The sequence below is a fragment of the Cupressus sempervirens genome, chromosome 7 (assembly GCF_028749045.1).
Source record: "Cupressus sempervirens isolate cs-2001-9-10 chromosome 7, ASM2874904v1, whole genome shotgun sequence".
In the NCBI taxonomy this organism is placed as follows: Eukaryota; Viridiplantae; Streptophyta; class Pinopsida; order Cupressales; family Cupressaceae; genus Cupressus; species Cupressus sempervirens.
In genome coordinates this window covers 633,855,601-633,879,055 of record NC_143124.1, presented here as the reverse complement: position 1 = coordinate 633,879,055, position 23,455 = coordinate 633,855,601, and the positions used below count along the sequence as shown (strand labels likewise).

The 23,455-nt window shown below is 36.7% G+C and overlaps 1 protein-coding gene across 8 annotated transcripts in view; it reads left to right on the top strand.

Moving 5' to 3' along the window:
• The first annotated feature begins 16,981 nt into the window (after nucleotides 1–16,981).
• LOC149548289 (phosphatidylinositol N-acetylglucosaminyltransferase subunit P-like) overlaps nucleotides 16,982–23,455 on the top strand; it is a 170,276-nt gene continuing 163,802 nt past the window's right edge. For 6 of the 8 annotated variants that reach the window (XM_089792363.1, XM_089792354.1, XM_089792362.1 and 3 more), the window contains exon 1: nucleotides 16,982–17,361. The gene's annotated coding sequence lies outside the window, so the exon portion shown is untranslated. The remainder of the gene's footprint in view (nucleotides 17,362–23,455) is intronic. The other 2 variants (XM_089792355.1, XM_089792361.1) reach the window with 1 other exon arrangement.

Genomic DNA, 23,455 nt, shown 5'->3' with positions numbered 1-23,455 from the left:
AAAGGGACTGAGCATGCCAAATTTGGGAACATAAGCCAAACAGAAGGGAAGGAATGTTGGCAATATGAACAATCAATTAGATAAGGTAAGTTATGTGGTTGTCATTCATCACAACATATTTGTTTTGCAAATTAGTCATGATTATTCATGAAGGAAAATTATCTAAGTATTAGACAATCTTACAACATCATGACATATTTGATGATAGCAGAATATTCCCTTGGAATATTCTCTTGTGCAGTTAACCAGAGATGCATGATGTCATATTGATGATGTATACTAGTGCACATGTTCATACAACCAACTAAGTTTGAGTTATGAAGGAAATAGTGATGCAGTGATGATACAGTGCAAAATAGAGGATGTCAGCAGAATGTGTTAAATGACTTGAATAATTAGTTTAATATTAATTCTTGATGAGCTGACTCTAAGAATGATATGTAAGCCGACTAAGGAAGAATTTACCAATATGTTTGGTATACATAAAGAACTTCATTTGCGAAGTTAGTGTCTAATATGATGTTGTGAAATACATGGGTAACCAGTAATTATGAAGTAATGTGAATGTTGTGAAATATAAGTGACAAGTGAATGTGATGTTATGATTTATGATGCGAAGCAAGGTTATGCGAGATATGATGCAGATTGATATTTGCATAGTCACTCTTTGTATGAAGAATTGACAATCAAAAGATTTGCAAAGTACAACATGTGATCTAGTATTGTATGTATACTTATTCTCGTAAAGAACTTACTGTATAATTGCATGTTAGGGCAGTGGGCTCTTCTTGCACACATTTGTATATGATCTACCAACTCTTAACAAGGTTGAAGCAACTCCTAATAGGGTTGAGGCTTCTAACAAAGCCTAGTCTCCTAATAGGGACTCGAGACACTATACATTCTTCATAGACTCCTAACAGGGTCAATAACCTTAACCATATTCTTTATACAGTGAATCATCTTGTGGGTTCCATCCCCACTCGAGTTTTCCCTTGGCTAGGATTTCCCTAGTTAACAAAACATGGTGTTATGAGTTCTCTTCTTGTATGGTTGTTTATTTTGTTTAACACTATTGGTTCTCTTTCTTACGCATGTGGAAAAGTAATTAATAAAATTCAGTTGTGGGTAAAAAGATTGAAAATATTGATTCACCTACCCCCCTCTCAGTATTATCTATTTCTAACAATTGGTATCAGAGCCTACTTATTTAGAAGAGGCTCAATAACTTGAATAAGATCCCTATGGATATGGAACAATTGAAAAAGAATCTTGAAGAAGCACTTTAACAAATTGATCTCCTTACTAATGAAAGAGATGGCCTAAAAGATAGATAGCAAAAGCTTACACTGGTGAACTAAAAGACAAGATAGATGACCTGAAGCAAAAAAGACCTAGTGAGCAAACTAGTGATGATGATATTGAAGATTTAAAGAAAGAAAAAGAGATCCTAAAACATGAGTTAAAGATAGTTGAACTCAAGTTAAGTCTTAAGAAAAATGGAGGAAAGAATGACTTGGAAATAAAAGCTAAAAATGCAGATCTAAGATCCCAGTTAAGCAAGTTAACATCTGAATTGGAATCTATCAAGTTAAAGCGTGCAAAATTTGAAAAATACAATACTATTGTGGAAGGTGAGTTAGTACAAACCAAATAAAAACTTGAGAAATTATATACTAGCAATGAAAAGATTGAAGAACAGATATTTGTAAAAAGACCCAGTTATGACAAGACTGGACTTGGATTCTTTCTTGGACAATCCACCAAGAAATCTATTGAGAAAAAAGAACCTGATACTCCTAAAGTCAAGAAGGACCTAAGCAAAATAGATGATACATCTAAAGATAGAGAATGTTACTCACTCTGAGAAAGCTAAAGAATCTAATCAAGATGAGGTCAATAAAAGAAAGGAATCTCATACCTGGTGTGACAAACTTGAACACACTAGAGACAATTGCAAATGTAAGTATTTCAAACCTATTTCAAATTTTTATTATCATAATTATCATAGATATGAACATTTTGTAGTAGATTGTAAGAAAACTAAATTTGATAGTAATAATGCAAATAGTAGAATGTTTAGGAACACTAACCATGTAGGAAATAGAAGAAAATCTCACAACAATGAAAGTGGAGAAAAAATATAAATTGTTTGTTACAAATGCAACAATCTTGGACACATTGCAAGGAATTGCAGAGCATCTGATGACCAACAAAATGAGCAAAGAAGGAATGTACCTATATGCCAATTATGTAATAACTTTGGACACACAACAAAGTTATGCATAATGGATAGAAGAAACCTAAACAAGAATTAGAATTATAGAAGGAACAATAGAAGAAATGATGATAGTTTAAAGAAAGAAATGAAGGAGCAGACAAAAGAGTTAAATGAATCATTTGTAAAGGCAAAGGAACCAGAAAGTTCTCATACAATTCTAGAAGATGTACCTGACAAGATAATAAAGTCACTTATTGTTTGTGACTTCTACTAAAATTAAGCACTCTTAGTGGAACAGAGAGTCGATTATTGATAACTAATGTTAGAGAGAAAATTTTGGTTTTGTAGTTGACAACATATACTAGACATTGAGAGAAGTCTATAGTGAAGTGCACATTGTTTGATATGGTGTGGATAAGGTTATATAAGAATAACAAGCTCTCTATTATACAGAGACAGTATACTGAACTAGTGGCAGATATGCATTTAATGTGAAGTATAGATTGCGAAAGATTCAAAGAACACAAATTGATTTGCAAACATCATTTGTTCATGCGAAATCTAAGTGCAAGATGGAAGCAAGATTTGAAGAGTTAAAGAGGTCTATAGACACACAAATTTGTTGAAAACCTTGATACATGAAGTTAAGGTATTTTCTAAATTTGTTGAGCATAATTTTTTAGAAATGGAACAACAAGAAGTTTTTAATGTGAGCAACAGACCTAGATACAATTTCAAGAAACACCCATTTGTTTCTTTTCTTAATGACCCTATTGGAGCATTTTCGCAAGTTCTAGAAAATGTTCTTCATGTCGAGGATATAAGAGGTTATATTCATTGCAAAATTGAAAGCATAGGTGATATAAAAATTCATAAGGAATTGGAGAAAATATGCAAAAATGATTTGTCACTAAAACCAAAACATGGACACCTAGAGCAACCTAACCTAGGTAAGCATATGTTCTACATAGACTTCGACAATCATGAATGGACAAGGATAATTCTAAGCAGAGTACATGATGATCTTCTATGGTTGCAAGATTCTATCATATGTATTGATAATGACCTAATTCACAAGGTCTCAGGTTTAAACAATGAAGGATGCAATCTAGTGAACATTAAGAATGTGTGCAAGATAGTTGAGACAAATCTCAACACATGTTTTGATAGTAGAAACATGAAGGTCAACAACATTCAGGATGATGGAGTAAGACTAATTTGCAAAATTTTGGGATACAAATTCAATCATGGGTCTAGGATAGATTCAGTATCTGCAAGATTTCTTCATGCATCTTACCGGACAATAAAAGGCGAAGATGTTAATCTATTTGACATTATCCAAACATAGTTGTTGGATAATATATCAAGAATCAAGAAGTCTAGGAGTGTAGTTTTTAGGTTTGAATCCCTACTAAATCACATATTCTTCTACACAACTAAGAAGTTTCCTGGTATCATAAATTGGGATGGAAGTGAGTGTGCAATGCAAACAATCACTTGTGCATACAAAGCCAAACCTTAAAACAGTCAGAGACAGTAATATTGACAGTATAATGAAATATTTCCAAGCTGAAATGAAGCAAAGGTATAGGATACCTCCTATGCTAGTGGAGAAATACAAGGATGAACTGTGTTTCATGGTTGAAATATATTTCACTTGTATGGAGGTTGTAGTTCCTCGAGTTGAGTTTACTGAACCTATGAGTTACGAGATGAGTGAGGAATTAATTGAAGGATATGTGCAGCTAATCCTACACTTAGAAGTTGATTCTAAATGTCCTAGATGGGGGACATGTATTGAAAAGATGAGAGAAGTTAAAACAAGTCAGATAATAAAGGACTCCAAGAAGAAGGTAGAAAAAGTGATTGATTCTATTTTGAAGGAATTAGGAATGACAAGAAAGGAATTTGATGAGGTGAAAGGGATAGCCATGGAAATGAAGGCTAGTGGTCAATTTGAGCTATTAACCCCCACACCCATTGTAGTGGCCGGACCTACTGAAGACGTCACAATTGCCCAGACAAGTGTGCAAGCACCTATTGTATCATATGCATCAGTTGTGAAAAAATAGCCTTCAAAGAATCCAATGAAGACTAAGGAAGCACCAATACTTAGGAAATATACAAGGCATGAAAAGACCAAAACCCTTCCTAAGAAGAGAGTCAAGCAGACTACAAGTGGTCCAAGCAAGAAGAGAAAAGCCTTGCAGATTAGTTCTTCTGAATCTGAAGAAGAAACTGGTGACAAACTAGTAGAGCCGGCTGATCAAGAAACAAAGACCTTAGTTGGACAAAAGGCATGGAAACCAAAGGTAGAGAATCTCAACATGCAAATTATTAATGACAATAATTTTCTGCAATTAAACAAATACTACAATTTGTACAATAATATGGATAGAAGATAGCTAGAGAATGTTGTATTTAGGAATATGATTCTTAAAGATAAAAGGTTTGATAGTATAAGAGGTCAGATACTTGAAGACTAATACAATAGACTGAGAAACAAAAAAAGCAAAGTGATAGAGGAAGACAAGCAAATAAGAATTAATATGGTGAAAAAGTTATGTACTATAAATAATAAGGAGGAGTTAATATAAATTCTGAAAGGAATAGCACATCTATTAAGGAATAAAAAGAGGTACATTCTCCTCGTGGGAGGAAATTATGAAGAAGTAAATGAAGAAAATCAAAAGGCTATAGTCACATACATGTCTACTATACCAAATAAGAGTGCCCAACCAAAAAAGGCAAGCCCTATGTTAGAAAAGAGTGCGTAGCAAGAGAAGGCAAGCCCTATGCCTAAGAAGTTTGAGGAAGCAAGTCCTACTATAGGCAGTCCACCTCACAGTTTTGAGCAACCAGCTAGAACACCAATTTCTAGTGATTTTACCACATATCACCATTGGTAGTGAATCTATACAAGTAGATAACACTAATATGATAGTTGATAAAACTGAGGATCCATTCAAAGATTTTGGTGCCAACATTGTTGGTAATATTGTGGATTATAGCAACTGATCTGATAAAGAAGAAGATCAAGAGCCAAAGGAAGAAGATGCATCTTTTGTGAAGAAAATTGAATCTAGCATTGAAGCAACTACTTCAAGTGTGCCCTTAGCAATTGCAGTAGCAACACGCTCTATACCACCTACTCAAGCAGCAGTGGTCATAGTAGCAGCAGTTCAGTCAGATGAAGAAGATGAAGCACAAAATCTCATATCTTCCTTGAGTAAATTTCTTGAGAAGGACAAATTAGTCAAGTCCATTGAAAAGACTTTGACTTCAGTTATGGACAGAATGGACTAGACAATAAGCCCTATCGACACACCTGTAGATATTCAACAACTCACAATAATTTTGTGTAAAACTTTTGATGATGAGTTCATAACACTTACTAATGTGGCTACAATTCAAGCACAAATGGAGCATGATGGTAAACTCCTTAATACCATGTGAACAAATATAAGGAATGATATAGAAACTTTGAATGTATGCATTAAGGCATTAAGATAGAGTATAGAAGAAGGAAAATAGGCTTATGCTAAGTGCAACTTGGCATATATCCATCTTCAAATTTTTGATGATCAAATCAAAGAAAAGGTAACTAAGCTTCAAACACTCACTAACAACTTTCTAAAGTAGAATCAGAAGTTAGATAACATTGAGCATACAATGGAGACACTTCATGACAACATAAGGGAAAGTCAAGTAGAGAAAGAGAAAGTTCTGAAGAGATTCACTCTTTTGAGATATCACTTATCCCCACAGGTAACATTGCTAGAAAATCAATTGGAGGAATGCTTGGCAGCAAAGCCTTCATACGAAAAATTCGTGGCTACAGATTTGAATGTAGTAGAGTTAGCCGCATATGCCTTATGTGCGCTAATCAGTATATCTAATACACTGAAAGATAGTTGGAATAAACACCTTGCGTAGTTGAAGACTAACTTTACTGATTTTATTCCAAGTTTCGATGCAACTACCAGATTTTGATAGATTTTTTTTTTTGGCATCGATGTCATTGATGTCAAAGGGGGAGAAATATGGAAAATTGTAATTGTAACGGGGAGAAATAAAGAAAAGTGTAATTGATAGTTACATTTCAAAGTATAGTAGTAAGTTTTGCTTCAAGCTAACTTTGTAATTGAAGTTAGAAGGATTGTAATCCTTTCAAAACATGAATACAATATTTTTACTTTGTTATGGTTATTTATTTTGATTGGTATGACACCATGTTTGGGACTTAGCCAATTCTCCCAAAATATTGCCATCAATGCCAAAGGGGGAGATTGTTAGCAATATGACCAATCGATCAGATAAGGTAAGTTATATGGTTGTCATTTATGGAAACATATTTGTTTTGCAGATTAGTCATGATTATTCATGAAGGAAAATTGTTTAAGTATTAGACAGTGTTACATCAACATGATAGATTTGATAATAGTGGAATATTCTCTTGTGCAGTTAACCAGAGATGCGTGACATCATACTGATGATGTATACCGGTGTGCATGTTTGTACAACCAACTGAGTTCAAGTTATGAAGGAAATAGTGATGGAGTGATGATACAACATAGAACAGAGCATGTCAGTAGAATGTGTTAAATAACTTGAATAATTATTTTATTATTAATTCTTGATGAGCTGACTCTAAGAATGATATGTGAGCCAACTAAGGAAGAATTTACCAATATATTTGGTATAAGTAAAGAACTTCATTTTTCGAAGTTAGTGTGTAATGTGATGTTGTGAAATACATGGTAACTAGTAATTGTGAAGTAATGCAAATGTTGTGAAATATAAGTGACAAGTGAATGTGATGTTATGATTTATGATGTGAAGCAAGGTTATGCAAGATATGATGCAGATTGATATGTGCACAGTCACTCTTTGTATGAAGAATTGACAATTAGAAGATTTGCAAAGTACAACAAGTGATCTAATATTGTATGTATACTTATTCTCGTGAAGAGGTTATTGTATAATTGCATGTTAGGGTAGTGGGCTCTTCTTGTACAAAATTGTATATGATCTACCAACTCCTAATAGGGTTGAAGCAACTACCACCTCTCTAGAGAAAGGGATTCAACCAAATAACCAAGCTTCATAAAAAATCTTAGACTTCAAAATCAACTCTGCTTTCTGTGGCATGCCATTGATGACTTCATTTTCAAAGAATTGAAGTATAAGATTCTCAAGTTTCTGAATGCATCTTTGATCTTCTCTACTTCTTAGTAAGCCCTCTACTTGAATTTCTAAAGATTGGTCATCATGAAATCCTGAGCTGATTTTTGACACCAAGTACTCTTTTTCTCTCATTAGCAAGATTGTGGTTAAATCTTCAGTAAAATTAATCCAACCTAGATGCACATCTCTGTTAGATTGAATCTTCCCATGATCCATTTCTTCTTCTTTTTCTTCCAAAAGATCATCTTGAATCTTTAGGTCCTTCTGAGTTACATTGATACTATCTTCAACATTGTTGGTCTTAACTTCAAGTTCCCTTCCATCAATATTAAAATTCTCTATCTGAAGGGACTTTTGAGGGTTAAGACAAGAAGATATCAAACCTTGTATTGGATTGCCTTCATATAATTTGTGACATGAAGCAACTTGTGAAGTTATAGCCATTGAACCTTGTCTTTGAATACCAACTTGAGAATCATCAATAGAAATGCCTCCCTCTAAGAATAAAGGATTAAACATTTTCTTCATAGAGGAAATTATCATTCAAGGATTTTGAGCACAAGCTTGGAGTAAATACATCATAAGAGCTTCCTTCATCAAATTCCTCCATAAGATTCCCTACTAGATCATTACTTCTTTTATCATGGTTATTCTTCTCATAAAATATCTTTGACATAGGAATTTCTATTTGATGAGAAGGTTCAAAAAGACGATTTCTTTGACCTTCGAATAATCCATAGGATTTTAATTGCACTCCCTTTGGATTAGAGGAACTTGTTGCCATATCCATATAGCTTTGATTTTCAATATGTTCAATGATATCTATCTTTTTGAAGTATTGATTCTTCTCCAAGACATCTTTCATGAAATGCAAAAGGATGATATTCTTGTTGCATGCATGATAAAGAATGAAGGCTAGATGATTCATCTTCTTCTCCTTGAAGCTAATTTTTAGCTTTTTCATCAACCAATCTTTTAATCACAAGTTCATCAAGCTTATCAAATATAAAGGTCTCCATTTCCATAGGGAAAGTAGATATTTGTAGCAGTTCATTGGTGCTTTTATCTCTGTCAATGGTAGTGGTTTTAGATTGTGCCATAACATTTGAAGTATTGATGTTGTCAATAGATTCATCACCTTGAATAATCATGGAAGGATGACCAGGAAGATATTCTCCATGTAGGAAGTCATCATCTAAAGCATTGAGGCACCAAGTAGGAATAAAAGCAGTATGAAATTCACCTTGATCCATATTTCCTTCATCTTGAACCATATATTGTGTAGTTTCTTGAGATTTTGATAATTCTTTTTCTTTCTCATTAGGATTGAGATGATTGAGTACTTTATTCTAGGTTTGGAAATTTTCACAATGATGCCTTGATACATTAGTAGACCCTTCTTCTTTTATAGACACTATCTCTCGACCATCTCCTTGATTAGACATAGAATCCTTGTCTTCTTTCATGAATGAAGATTTAGATAAGTCCTTTCTAACATTTGGATTGGGAGATGTTTTGTTATCAAGAAAATAATTCTTGCATGGGTCTTCTTTCTCAAGTTATTGCAATGTTTGAAATAAAGAAGGATGTACTTTGTTAGGATCTAGGTGTTCATTGTCGTAGAAGCTTTTGAAAAACTCAACTTGATTGGGATAAGTGGAAGTATGATTTCGATGAGAAATAGGTGCAAGTGTTGGGACACTTTTTTTACCACTATTATCCATCCTTGAGTCACTTGAACCATTTTTCTGATCAAAGTCCTCCTTATAGTCGCATGTTGAACTTCTTTCTAAAAATGATTTGGGCTTGCGAGAGAAAAACTGACCATCTTTACCATCTTCTTCATCTATCTTTTGCGAAGTCTGGAGCAAAGATGATGAATCTTTTCTAGATCTAGTTTCCATCCACCATAGAAACTCTTCAAGAAGCTATCTTGCTTAGGATCGATGAAAATCTTATTATATTGGGAGACAAGTGAATGAGAGACATTCCCATTATTCTTCATTGTTGATTTAGATGAAAGACACTTTTCAAAAAGGCTTTTATCTTTATATGTTGAACCTTTTTCAAATAAAGAATCATGATCATGAGAAATAAACCCATAATGTTTTCCATCATCTTCTTTGATTTTTAGAAAAAATTGTAGCAAGTAGGGATGAACCATTCTAGGATCTAGCCCCTTGCCACCATAGAAATTCTTCAAGAATTTTTGTAGAGGCTCATCATGAATCTGTTTCTTTGGATATGGAAAATATTCATCATCACTATTGCTATCATTGTCACTTTCAACTTTTCCCTCATACCAAACCATGATTTTGAATTGCCACTTTCAAATAGAGTTGTGGATAATTCAATCTTAACATAGAGTCACCGACCTTCATTCTAGGGAACATACCTTTTATCAACCATGTTACTAGTTATTGTTCACTTGGTCTTGGATGTGACCAAGATTTTGTCTATTTCTTCTTGGAATAACAACTATTCTTTCAATCATTACAATGTTTTGACCGATAGGAGCTCTTCGCAAGATTTTGCCGAAATCTTCTTCTTCTTCTAGAACTTGGGTCACTTGATGATTATTGAGCACTTTGTCTACACCTCCAGGCTAGATCATTCAAATCTAAAATAATATCTTCTTGTGTGTCTTGGAAGCCAAGATTCAGTTGTAGAACTAGAAACACATTCTCATGCGGCAATATCATCTTGTTTCATTACAGGCGACTAAATAATCTTTTTTGTTTGAATCCCCAGTAGAGTCGCCAAAAATCTGTTGATAAATAGATTTGTCGTGCTGTGATAGTTACTTCTAAAATAGACCATGTTTGCCCTCTGACTAGTGACAACTGTGCCAATAGTTGGAGATTGAAATTGATCATTATCAAATTACAATCAATTTCAATCTTCCTCTGCATTTGAGAGGGGAAACTCCATTGTATGATGGGTGTATTTGATTTTTTAAACATAAATGAATTAAAACTTTGAAAAGTGGAGAGAACACTATTGATGACAAATGCACCACATGACTTCACAACTTTCCTGAATAACTTAAATAGCTAATAAGAATGATCAAGAACTATGCTTGAAGGCTAGCATTAGCTCGGTGATAATTTGATCATTCACTAACATCTACACTATACCGTGAAAATATTAATTACAACTAGACTCAACACCCAAACAATTTAGACTCTGAAGAAAAGAGAATATCAAATGCACGTTCCTTTATTTCCTTGCACCAAGAACATAAGAAGAAACTGATTAAAAAGACAACCTCTGTACACAATTTCCAGAAATTGTCTTATCATTAAAAACATAAGTGTTCCCTTCTTCCAAATTCCAAAAAGTCTCTTCTTACAATGAGATTTAGAAATTTATAATCTATTCTAACATAACAAAGTTTTTCATAACCACTCAAAAAGTTAAAGTTTGGACTACCCTAAAGATAGTTCGTAATCAACTCAAACTCAAACTTTCTAATTGTAACGCTCAAACTCAAACTTTCTAATAGTAACTCTCAAACTCTAACTTGCTAACCATAACTCTCAAAAAGTTAAGGTTGATAGAAAGAGAGTAAATGTTAGTATGTAGAGAGATAAAAAAATTAGTACATAGAGAGATGGTTTGAGTATGTGGTCAGAGAAAACTTTTCGTACATAGAGAGAGAAGGTTTTAGTATAGGGAGAGAGGTAGTTTTGAATAGTTTGGAATTAACTTCCCTCTCTCTCTCCAAAATTAATTTAACTAAGTCTCATAGTAAAATATGTGGGTAACAAATTGTATTCTCCAAAACATTATTAAACACATATTTTACTATTGATGGTCATTTTTTCTCACACCCATTCTACCTGTGCGAATGATATAAAATGATAGATTTTAATGACGTCCACGAGGCTAAAGTAGCCTATGGCACCCACACGATCACTCCCAAGATAGGATTGAAACTAATCTAGCTCAAGAGATTTGGTTAACTTGTCCAATCACTACCATTTTATTGCTCAAAGGGAGTTCGAAGGCAAAAGTTGTGGAACTTGGCTTACATCATATACGGGATGTGTTTTCTTGAAATTTCTAAGCTCCGCTCGACGCTCGACAAGTCCATCATACACTGATATGATATGATATGATAGATTTTAATGACGTCCACGAGACTAAAGTAGTCTATGGGACCCATGCAATCGCCCTCCCGAGTCAGGAGCCAAACTAGTCAGTTGCAAAGTTTTGGTTAACTTGTCTCTTCTTCTCTGAATTTTGATAATCAACTCCGCTGTTCTCTTCACTTGATCTTCCTCAAATAAATAGTTGAAGTCCTTGTTCTGCAAAATTTTTGTATAATCAGATCTGATGTCGTTGTAAGCCAAGCATTCCATGACAAAGTGTTGCTCTGTCTCCACTGTTCCCATATTGCAAAATAAACATGTTCTGTCTGCCCACTCTTCCTTTGGAACTTGCCATCTACCAGTTTCACATCGCAGCTGATGTGAACTAGTTCTAATTTGTGCCATCAACATTTTTGCTTTCCAGTTAATAGGTGCCCTTATATAGGCCTTTTCATCATGACTAGAAGTGGGATTAAATTCTTTAATGTAATAAGATTTTGTCCTCCCTATGTGTCTTGTCCATAGAATATTGCGAAATTTTTCATTGACAAACTTTTTTATTTCTTTAATGTTATCCGGGCAAGCTTGGATGTTGATATCCCATTTTTGCATCCATTTGTCATTTTGTTTCATCCATGTGTTTTTCCGCCTCACAAGTTTTTCCTCTATTACCAACTTGGGCCAACGATGTGTTTCTAGACCTTGGGTTTTCTTTAAATAGCTTAGCATTCGGATCAATGCGACGACTTCTAATGGAAAGGAACCCACCTCCGCCAAAAGGATTTCATACGGAACTGTGGTCTTGACTTTAAGATTGCATGTGATAAAGTGTTTTTGAATTCTTTCTACTTGCCGCCATTTCTGTTTGGACATACTACCGCCCTACACTTCACATCCGTATAGAATAACCGGAGTGACCAGCAAACCAAACAGAGTTTTCATGGTCGTCCAATCCCATAATTCTGCGTTCCTGCACTTGTTTTGTAAAGAGTATAACGCCTTCCAGCCCCCTTGGATTCTTTTCGATCTACAAGTATCCCAGTTGAGTTTGTTATGAAAATCGATGCCCAAGTATTTGTACTCTTCCACAATCTCAAGGGGGCTATTTTCAAACAGAAACTTGTCTTGTATGCCCCTATTCTTCTTTAGTGAGAAGATCATAATTTTGGTTTTGCTAGTGTTAACTTGCATTCCTACATCATGGCAAAAAAATTCTAGTGCTTTCAAGTGCTCTTTCAAACCTTTAGCTGTTCTAGCAAGAATTATGAGATCATCTGCATATAAGAGCAATCTTATCACGAAGTGGGCCAGCTGCACCCCCTCACCATTGGTCTTGTTTATCCACTCTTCTAACTTGTCAATATAAAGCCCGAATAGTGTGGGAGAAAGCGGACACCCTTGCTTAACCCCGATGTTGCTATCAAAATCTTCTGATATCCCTTCTGTCGTTCTGATTTTAGCTTTGACCTGCTCATATAATCTGTAAACCGCTGACCTAAGTTCTTTAGGGACATCTAGCTCTACCATTCTATCCCATAGTTTATTACGTGGCACTGTGTCAAAAGCTTTTTTAAAGTCCACGAAACAACAAAAAGCCTCATTCCCCGGAGTGTCCCAAACTTTCTCTATCAAATGCCTGAGAGTGATGCCATGATCTATAGTAGAGTGTTTTGGTCTAAAGCCTGCTTGCCCTTTTGCACGTTTGCCTTCTGTTTCAGCCCAGTTGCTGATTTTTTGTTCTACCAAACTACCAAATAACTTGCCAAATAGTGGATTGAACATGATGGTTTGGTAATTAGAAGGATTGTTTATATCTCCACTTTTGTGGAGTGGGATCACCACATTTGTAGTCCATTTTACAGGGAAACCCTCTCTATTGACACTGTTGAAAATCTTAGTGATGTGTGGTGTGAGGATTTCAGCACCCCATTTTAAGTATTCCTCTTGTAGCCCATCTATATCTTGTGCTTTACCAACAGCTAACCTTCTGATGCCTTGAATAATATCATTTTCACTGAATAACTCCCCTGTAGTCTCTGTTTCCATGATACTATGCTCTCTTAGATCACATTCGTAGAGAGTCTTGGCATATTCCAGCCATTTGGTTCCTGTTATGTTATTCACTATCTGAGTTTTTCTCTGTTGAAGCTCTTTCCAAAATTTCCTGGGGTTGTTTTTACCAAGATTAATCAACTCTATTCTTCTCTTGTTCACATACTCTTCTTTCTTCTTTTTAATCAGTTGATTATACTCTTTTCTACTTTCTTTGTTCATGTTCTTTTTCCAATTCCTTTTTGCCATTTTGCACTCCTCATCAAACCAAGGATTGGCCGGAAAAGTGTTCTTGGCTTCTTTTGTGGCCCTAGATCTTTTACACTCCTCCAATGCTTTAATGATAGTAAGAACGAGATTATCCTTGTCCATGAAATGTTGTGTTTCAGACTCTAGATGGTTTCCCGGAACCCTAGACAGCCGCAAAAGAGAGTCTTGAAAAGTATCATGGTTTTCTTGTGTCATTAAAACTTTGCCAGTCGGAATCATCTTCCTCTTCTGTAAAAGTTTTGGGACAATATGTTGATCTTTGAAGTGAGTAGTCACCCTTATCAAGATGGGGTTATGATCAAATTTTAACTCCATGGGGCAATCTTCTATGTCAAAGTTAATTATCTTTGCGACATAGTCTTGCGAGCATATAACATAATCAACAACACTTTGTCCATTGTGTCTTTTGCATGTGATGCCTCCTGATTTAGGCCACTTTTCCATACCATTGCATATAACCATGTTGTATAGGCAGCATAAGCCTAGTAATTCAGCACCAAAATGATTAATCTTTCCCATGCTATCCTGTGAAGATCTTTCCCATTTTTGTGTCCCTTCTTCTTCGAGCCAAACTGGATCTCTGCTTTCATTGTAACTCTCCTTAAGATTGAGAGTTTGGTTGTTTGCTGTTCTAGCATTGAAATCCCCTATTAACATTATTTCCCCTAAAGAGCTAAAGGCTGTTATGTCTTTTTTTAGCGCAACAAACGGATCTTCTCGATCCAACCTATGTTTTTTATATATTTTTGAGCCTTTTGGAGCGAAGTAACATATAGCCACCCTTGTAGAAATTTGATTCTCTGTTATTTTTATCCAAATATACTGCTTGTTTACATCTTCTTTTTCTAAGTTTACAAATCTGCTCCAAGTTTCTTTTATTAGAACGGTGATGCCTTCATGCCCCTTACCATTATCTATCTTTTCATTCCACAGTAATACCTTCTTATACCCTTCAAAATCTGGAACTCTACATCCATCATGCTCATGAGTCTCGGTAAGCATAATGATGTCATTATCTTTAGTTATCGGCCCTAACCCAGGTCCTCTTCTCCAAGGATAACCTCTACAGTTCCAGCTAACTATAGTTAAATGTTCCTGGGTGGGCCCGAGTTCCTATTTATTGCGTGTGATTTTGTCGCTGATTTGGGCTTTGCCATCTTGTAGCCACGCCCACTTGCCTTTTCCTCTTGCTGTTTTCACTTTTTCCCATTCCTTCCTCCTTTCTTCTTGCTGAGTTACGGTGAGGTCATCATCAAGATATATGCGTGTGCCTCTAAGAAACTTCCTCTTGCTGAAAATGTTATTTTTATCTCCTATATTCTTCATTGTCACTCTAACATGTCTATCTTTGCCTCCTCTAATCCATTTTTCGATTCTTTGAGCTTGTATGGTTGTTCCATGCCAATCTAATTGGTCTTTAAAGAGGTCTTTAACTAAATCCGTTGTTTTCTCCTGTTCTCCATAGTCTCGTAGCCCTTTGACAACGATATTTGTTGCTTTCTCATTTCTTTCTTTTTCCTCTCTAATCTGTCTCCAAACTTGTTTTTCTATGTTGTCAATAGGAGTGTTTGCTGGCCCCTTTACTATGTTGGCCCATGATCTAACTTTTTCAATCTGTTCTCTGAGTTGATTCTCTTTTATTTCCATATTGGCCATGGCATCTTGTATATTTTTCATTTGCGAGTTTTTGTCTGCTTCTGTAGCCTCTCCTTCTCCCATAGTACTTGCTGCTGTCCTCTTTTCCCCTACTTCTTTCTTCAACAATATTAATTCATACTCTCCTTTTTCCATATTAAATTGCAATTTTTGAATTTGTTCTCTAAGTGACTTGACCTCCGCTGCCAGCTTCCAGTTATCTTCAGTAACTCTTTTCATTGTGATACTTTCTATTTGGTTCCTCTCCTCAAGTGCCCACACCCTTTCCTTCATAGCTACTAAATCATTCACAAAAATGTCTGGATACCACGTCATAGGTGTCCTTGTGGGGCTGTAATTATTCGGTAGCCCATCCTCCACCATGTCTATCACCTGAGAATTATCTGGCTTCCCTTTACCGTTAATATCTCTGATATTATCAAACTGCTTAATTGTTTTAGAGATTTCAGTCGGCCTCAGACTTTGTTCTCCCTCCCTTGTGCTGTCTGGGGTTTGTGGAATCGATTTCGGAAGTAATGCTGCTAACTTCCCTCTTTTTGCATTTTTAAACTTTCGTATCTTTCTCCGCCTAATTATTCTTTTATATTGTTTGGCATTCACATAGATGTAGTTGCCTCCTGTGAGTGGTCCGCTGGCTTGTGATAAGCTCAAAGTGTTTGTGGATAAATTACCATTTGTCCCTCCAAGATTGAATGAACTCGTGTGTCCGGCTGAGGGTTCTGGAATAATGAGGAAGCTCCCTTGATTCCACTTGATGATGCTGCTGTGCATTAAACTATCTCCGTATGTCAGGACCAAGCCACTATTGCCAGAGATGTCGTGTTTCGTAGCTTCTTTCAAACTAGTTTGCTGTTCTGCTGTTACGGGTGCCCTGACTATCTGATTCTCTGCCACCCTGTTACTATCAGATCCTGTGTTATGTAAGGTGGACCCATCGAGTTCTGACTGTTCCTCTCTTATCTTAGGTTGATCAGTCAATGATACTTTTACAAGTATCCTATCTGCAGATGTATCTGTGATTTCCCCGTTTGTTCCGTCCATAAGGACCATATCATTCCCACCGGTGCCTTGTTTATATGTTTTTAATGGTGTTTTACTGTTGTAAACTTACCAATGCCAGGAGAAGAAACAAAGGGAGCCTGAACAGGTGCAAAATCATATGCAAGATAAAAGAAAAAGGCGTACCTGGGATTTGCCTGTCCGCCTATTGGAGGCACATATTGTTGTCTTCAAATGGAACCGAGCTGGAGCCCACTGAAAGAGAGGGACACCATATCAAGTAAAATCATCATCTGGAAGCCCGCCAATATCAAAGTCTTTAGTACTGGATGGTCCCACCGGTTGCTAAGACTACCGACCAAACCCTTAAATCTGCCCCTGCACTGATCCCGTGTCTTGTGGACCCCTCAATCAGAATGCTGGACCCCTCAAATTTGTATGTAGACCTTGTTACGTGACAATTCCAATCCCCACAAAAATAAACAAATCGCCAGTTTGGCTCACACCCGTTCTGTTCTGTTCCACGCTCACGAACCTGCAATGACGTGGAATACCTCTTACCTCTTCCTCTGAAAATGCGGAGAAATGGATTCGGACTTTAACATTCAAGTTTGTCACGCGGATCCTACTTCATCTGCATAGTATTCGTTTGAAAGTATATAACGCCTTTCATGAATCCAGCGTTTTAAGCCCCCATTTACTTACGACATTTGTGTTGAATCTTCTAGATTCTTTTAAACCCAGCCCAGTATAATTGCAGCCCGCGATGCTGGAGGGAATTTATATACACAGATGCTGGCTGTTATGCATTAAAAGTGAATCAAGTCTGAAGCCGAAAGACAGGGTGGATTGAAACATCACACCTACAAACGACAATCACCTGTAAGTTTTACTTTCAATTTTTATTGTGCGTGTTCTTCAATTTTAGAAGTTTCATGGCAGCGATTCGTAGCAAGGATAGCGTGTGACTGTGAAGTTATCTATTTGAGGATACACATTTCAGTTGCTTTGCTTTGTACTTTTAGTTGTATTCTGTAATCATCGCTCTTTACAATGGGGCTTTGAAATAAAAAAATAAATAGAACAAAAACAATAGGACCAAGACATTTCCTTAGTAAAAATCAATCTAGTCGAAGCATATTCTCCAGTAACACAGATTCACCATAAGTTAGAACAGATGTTGATTTACGTTCAAGTCAAGTCAAGTCATATCTACTGCAAATTGAACCATTGTGTGGAAAATTTTGAAGCCCTTAATTGCAATGGTTTGATTTAATGGACACCACTTTTCTGTTTGCATTTGTGCACCTGCAAATTTTATGTCCTTTCTATTAATCACTTTCGTTATTTCTTTTGAAATTTTACTCACGGGTCTTTGTTGCTATTTCTGTAAACTAAATGATAAAAAGAAAAGCTTGCACCATACAAATATTTTGTATTTCTGACTATCAATACTGGCACTCCAGTGAAAGGAGATTCGAACTCATGACCTAGATTTTCATACCAATCGTTGGAATTATTTGTTGTTGTGCCAAAAACTCTAATCATCAATGCTTGATAGAAATGCAAGATTTAACTTGGACCATAGGAAATGGTTAAGTCATGTTCAAAATCTTCAAAGAGGTGTTCGCTAACAAGACAAAGAAAGAGGAAAGGGGAAGATCAAGAAGAAGTGGAATAAAAAGAGAAAAAAGGAGGAAAAGGGGGGCGAGGCGGAGAGGGGGCGGGGAGAGGAGGGAGAGAGAGATAGGAGAAGGAGAGGAAGGAGGAGAAGCAAAAGGGGAAGATCAAGAAGTAGAAGGGGAAGATCAAGAAGAAGCAAATGATTGAGGAGGAGGAGGAGAAGAAAGGGAGGGAGAAGGCAGTGAAGAAGGAAGTGAAGGACAAGACCAAGAGGAAGGAGGATAAGGGGAAGATGAGGTGGAAGAAGAAAAAGAATAACAAAAAGAGAAGGAGGAAAAATAAAAACAAAGAAGAAGAGGGACGAAGGAGGAAAATGACAAGCAACAAAATGAAAAGAACCAAATGTAATATTCTCGTTATCAAATAAAAATAAAATAATAACTCTTATTTGGGGCCTTGATTGATTTATGTATATCTCGGGCCTATCTTTAATTTTCCGTAGGTGTAGGTGTTTGCTATGTCATGTGTTGGCACGTTGTTTCTCCCTTGAAAGTTTTCCTCCGACGGGGTATATATGTCCGTAGGGTTAGTTGTTGTAGGTATGCAATTGAGATTATTTTATTCTACTACGAATTCTTGTTGGAGTCTAGTGTTGTTTGCCATTTTGGAAGTGGAAGATCTTCTCTACTTGGCTCTTTTGGTCTCAGTGAGATTCAACCCTCACCCTATTCTGTGTTTGGTCTTTGTATTTCTTTTCTCGGATCTGGCAAATCATAACACCAATATTCTTTGCAACTATAATCTTTGTTCGGCTACCAATTGAAGGTCATTATCAAATTTAGTGTTTCATTCATCTTGCAACTTGAAGGTCATTATCAATCTTTGTGTTTGTGGCAACACTGTTGATCGATTTTGTAATACCCATTTCAGTTCTCCTGTTCACATTTGCACAACCCTTGCACTTGACTTTACAGTCACCCTTTGCACATTTCTCCCTTACGAACCACAGTCCGTATGACCACCTAACCTCCCACCGTACACCATAACTAACCTCTCCATCATCACTTCTCTTCCTATGGCTGCAACTTTGTACACCCATAGCATCTCCCTCTCCATGCGCTTTGCAACCAACTACTTCCCTATATGGTCTCACTCGATCATACCATATGGACCTTGTAATACTATATGACCATTCCTTGATTGCCTAGTCAATCCTTGTTGCTCCGTACAACCATTTAGCCGCACTTGTCCCCCTCACTCCATACTCTACCATTGTTCAAATTGGTGCTCATAGACGCCTAATGCCATTGGGAACATTATAGTGGTATCAAAGTCAGTGATTCTGCCAACAAGTGGATGTGAATGCAAGTTTATACCTGAAGAAGAAGGTGAGATCACTTCGTTGATAGAATGGGGATCCACTAGATCCTATGACAAAACCCATGAATCTTCTAAGAGAGCTCACCAAAAACCAAACTTAGATCAATGAAACCTAATGACTTATGTAGGAAACATTACAGAATCGGCCGAGGGAAAAGCAATCAGAGAACAAAATGGGCATAGTGACAACTCTGTTACGGGAAGGACAAACCCTCAACCCTTTCGCTCTCGACCTTCAATACCAATCTTCTCTCCAAGGGTGGAACCACCGTGCAAAGAAAGAGAACCCACCTTCCAGGAAATGCAAGAACAACTTAAAGAAGATTGGAGGAATGTGAATATGGAAGGCGATATATCCCACAAAGACAATGTTGATATGAGAACGAGATATTCAAGTAGGGGAAATCATGATTATTCTAATGATGACTTGGAAGATCAAAAAGGTGAATTTATCACCATTTGATGGATTTGGAGCAATCACCGCACTTGCATGGGTTCTGAAGGTGGACACTTATTTTGAGCTCAACCCGATGTTCGAAGAAGAAGCAATCAAGTTTGCCACACTCCATCTGGAAGGAGTGGTGCATGAATGGCGGCACCACAAATTGGTCACTCTTAACCACAACCAAGTGACCTCTTATGTTGAGTTCACTGAGAGACTCATCAACCGTTTTGAAAGGAAGGATCCTAAACTAAACTTCAACAATTTGGCACAACAAAGGCAAATAGGGATGGTAGACAATTACATCATAGAGTTCAAAAGGCTATTAGTATTAGTCAGGGACATCTCTAAGAGATGTTGGATCATGTTATTCATGGATGGACTGAGAGAACCCTTGAGAGGCTGGATCAAAGGGTTCAACCCGTGCACTCTCAATGAAGCTATTAAGAAGCTACATGACATGGTTGCATCTTCTTCCAAGACCCACATAGCTACTCCAACACCTCCCCGTAGGAAGACAAAGACAAAGAGCCAATTCCGAAAAAGTCTCCGCTGGATGAAGATTCTCAGGAAGAGCTCTGAAGGAGTTTTGCTTCACTTGTAAGGAGTCGTGTGGATTGAGTCACCACTGCCTTGGGAGGGGGATGATTCATTACATTGAAGTGTTCCCCGATGATGAGGAAGGTCAAGTATTTGCAATACCTAGTGAAGAAACTAATACTCGGTCAAAAAGGGTGTTCCATTACTACTTTCACTACAACGAATGGAAGTAGTATCGTCAGAGTCCATGGCACACTTCATGGAAAACAAGTCACAATCATGATTGATAGTGGTGCCACAATTTCATTAACTCATCATTGGTCGCTAATAAGGCTTTGCACATAGTTGAGCATGGAGGATTTGAGGTTAAGTTTGCGAGAGGAACTTTGTTACCTTGCACACACGTGACTCCACGACTCAACATTACTATGGAAAACTATACCTTGAGAGATGACTCCTTTGTCATGGATTTGGTTGACACATATATCATTTTGGGCATCCAGTGGATGGAGACCCTTGATTAGTATACCCAAAGCTTCAAGAAGGAGTTTTCATTTGAGACACATGGCAAGAAGGTGCTGCTAAGAGTAATGTCAAATAAAGGACCGAGGGAAGTCACAATCAAGAAGATAGAGGTGATTTTTAAACAAAATATGATCATTGAATATAACTTCGACAGTGCAGAGGCAAGTAAAAATGTGACAGTCTACGCTATACCTCATTCCTTCAATGATTGGCGGGCTCATATGTTGGTTGAATGCTCCACAAATACTTTTACATGTTAGTTGATGGATGGCTATATACAGGATGATAGATACTAGGTGATTGATGATGTCATTTACTACATCGTTAAGATCTACTTAGTGCCTGATTCCAAATTGGAGAAGTTGATCGCAAAAGGTTTTCCAGGATCAGATTTGCAATTGCTTGAGGGCGAGAAATTTTTGGCACTAGAGGACTATAATATTCCCATTATCAAATAAAAACAAAATAATAACTTTAATTTGGGGTCCCAATTGATTTATGTATACCTCGGGCTCATCTTTAATTTTCCGCAGGCGTAGGTGCTTGCCGTGTCATGTGTCAACACGTTGTTTCTCCCTCAAAAGTTTTCCTCCGATGGAGTATATATGTCCACCAAGTTTGTTGTTGTAGATATGCAATTTAGATTATTTTATTGTATTGCAAATTCTTGTTGGAGTTCATTGTTGTTCGCCATTTCGGAAGTGGAAGATCTTCCCTACTTCGCTATTTCGGTTTCATAGGGATTTAACCGTAACCCTATTCCGTATTTTGTTGCTGTATTACTTTGTTTGGATCTAGCAAATTGGAGCACCATCATTATTTGCAACTATAATCTCTGTTTGGCTACCAATTGATGTTTTGTGCATATTTAGTGTTTCATTCATCTAGCAACTCGAAGGTAGTTATCAATATTTGTGTTTGTGGCAGCATTGTTGATCAAGTCAGTAATACCCATTCCAGTTCTCCCTTTCATGTCCGTACGACCCTTGCACTTGAGCAAACGGTCACCTCTTGCACATATCTATTGTATGATCCACAGTCAGTACGACCACCTCATTTCCCACCATATGCCATAACCACACCTCTATCATCACTTCTCCCTGTACGGATGCAACTTTGTACACCCATAGCATCTCCCTCTCCGTACGCAACGCAACGAACCATTTCCCTCTATGGTCTCACCCAAGCATATCGTACAGACCCTGTAATACCGTATGACCATTCCTTGATTGCCTGTACAACCCCTACTGCTATGTACGACCATTCAGCCACACTTTCCCCCTCACTTCGTACGCTGCCATTGCTCATACTGGTGCATGTGGACGCCTAACTCCATCGGGAACATTACACTAAAAAGAGGAGGAGAAGGGGGGGCAGAGAGAAGAAGAAGAAGAAAGAGAGGGAAAAGGAGAAGATGAAGAAGAACACACAAAACAAGAAGCAAAAAAGGAGTAAGAAGCAAGGGGAAGATGGAGAAAAATGAGGAGGTGAATGAGAAAAAGGATCAGATTGAGAAGGGGAATACAGTTGGTTTTCTTTCCCTTCAATTCCTTAGTATATTAAGTAAGATATATCTTGCTATCGGTGTAACCATGACACCTCCTTTTGGTGCAAGTGTTAGTTATTCCTTCATCAAATTTAAATGAACACTTACATTTATCACATTTATTTTCCATTGGCATTGAGCCTAAGCTTCACTGATTTGCCCTTGACAAGTGATTTAAGGTACTGAATCTCATGCATTTGAATTTGCTACTTCTGAAATGAATCTCTGAATGAAATCAAAAGGTATCTAGAAGAAGAGTGGTTTTTCAAGAAAGATTTCCTTTGTAAGTCTCGATGATCTATTTAGCTTCTATATTATTTGATATTCTAAATTCATTTTCAGTATGGATTCTTACATTGTGTAACTTGTTTCTCACTATTGGTTGCTCTGATCTGGTGACGATTTTGATAGATTATTGGAAAACTTTTTTTCGTGTTACTTGTTGAGGCAGACAAAACCTGTACAGCTAAACTTTGTTTTCCTCAGCAAAACACAGTAAAGCTACGCAGAATATATATTGATTAACAGATAAAGTTTACATCGTCTGGGTTGGAAAACCGTTCATGGCTCCAGAACCCCAACCAAATTTCAAAATTTCCACTGATATTAACACACCTGTATAGTGTATACAAAATTCCTTAATTTTAGAGGGACCAAGTGAATTCATCTGACATTGTCATCCGGTGAGCTTCTAGACAGGGCATAACTATATGTTAGACAGCTCAATTTTTGGTCCATATATAACTTTTGTAGGAATTGACATTGTTTGTTTAAATAATTACTAAAATAGATACTCTATTTGGCAATAACACTGCTAGCAGTTTTGGCATGCCTTGTTGATCCTCTGCCTCTTGGTTGTTATGCATGTGATGTGCATATATATATATATTATATTGGAAACTGTACCTTCTTTTGTCCAA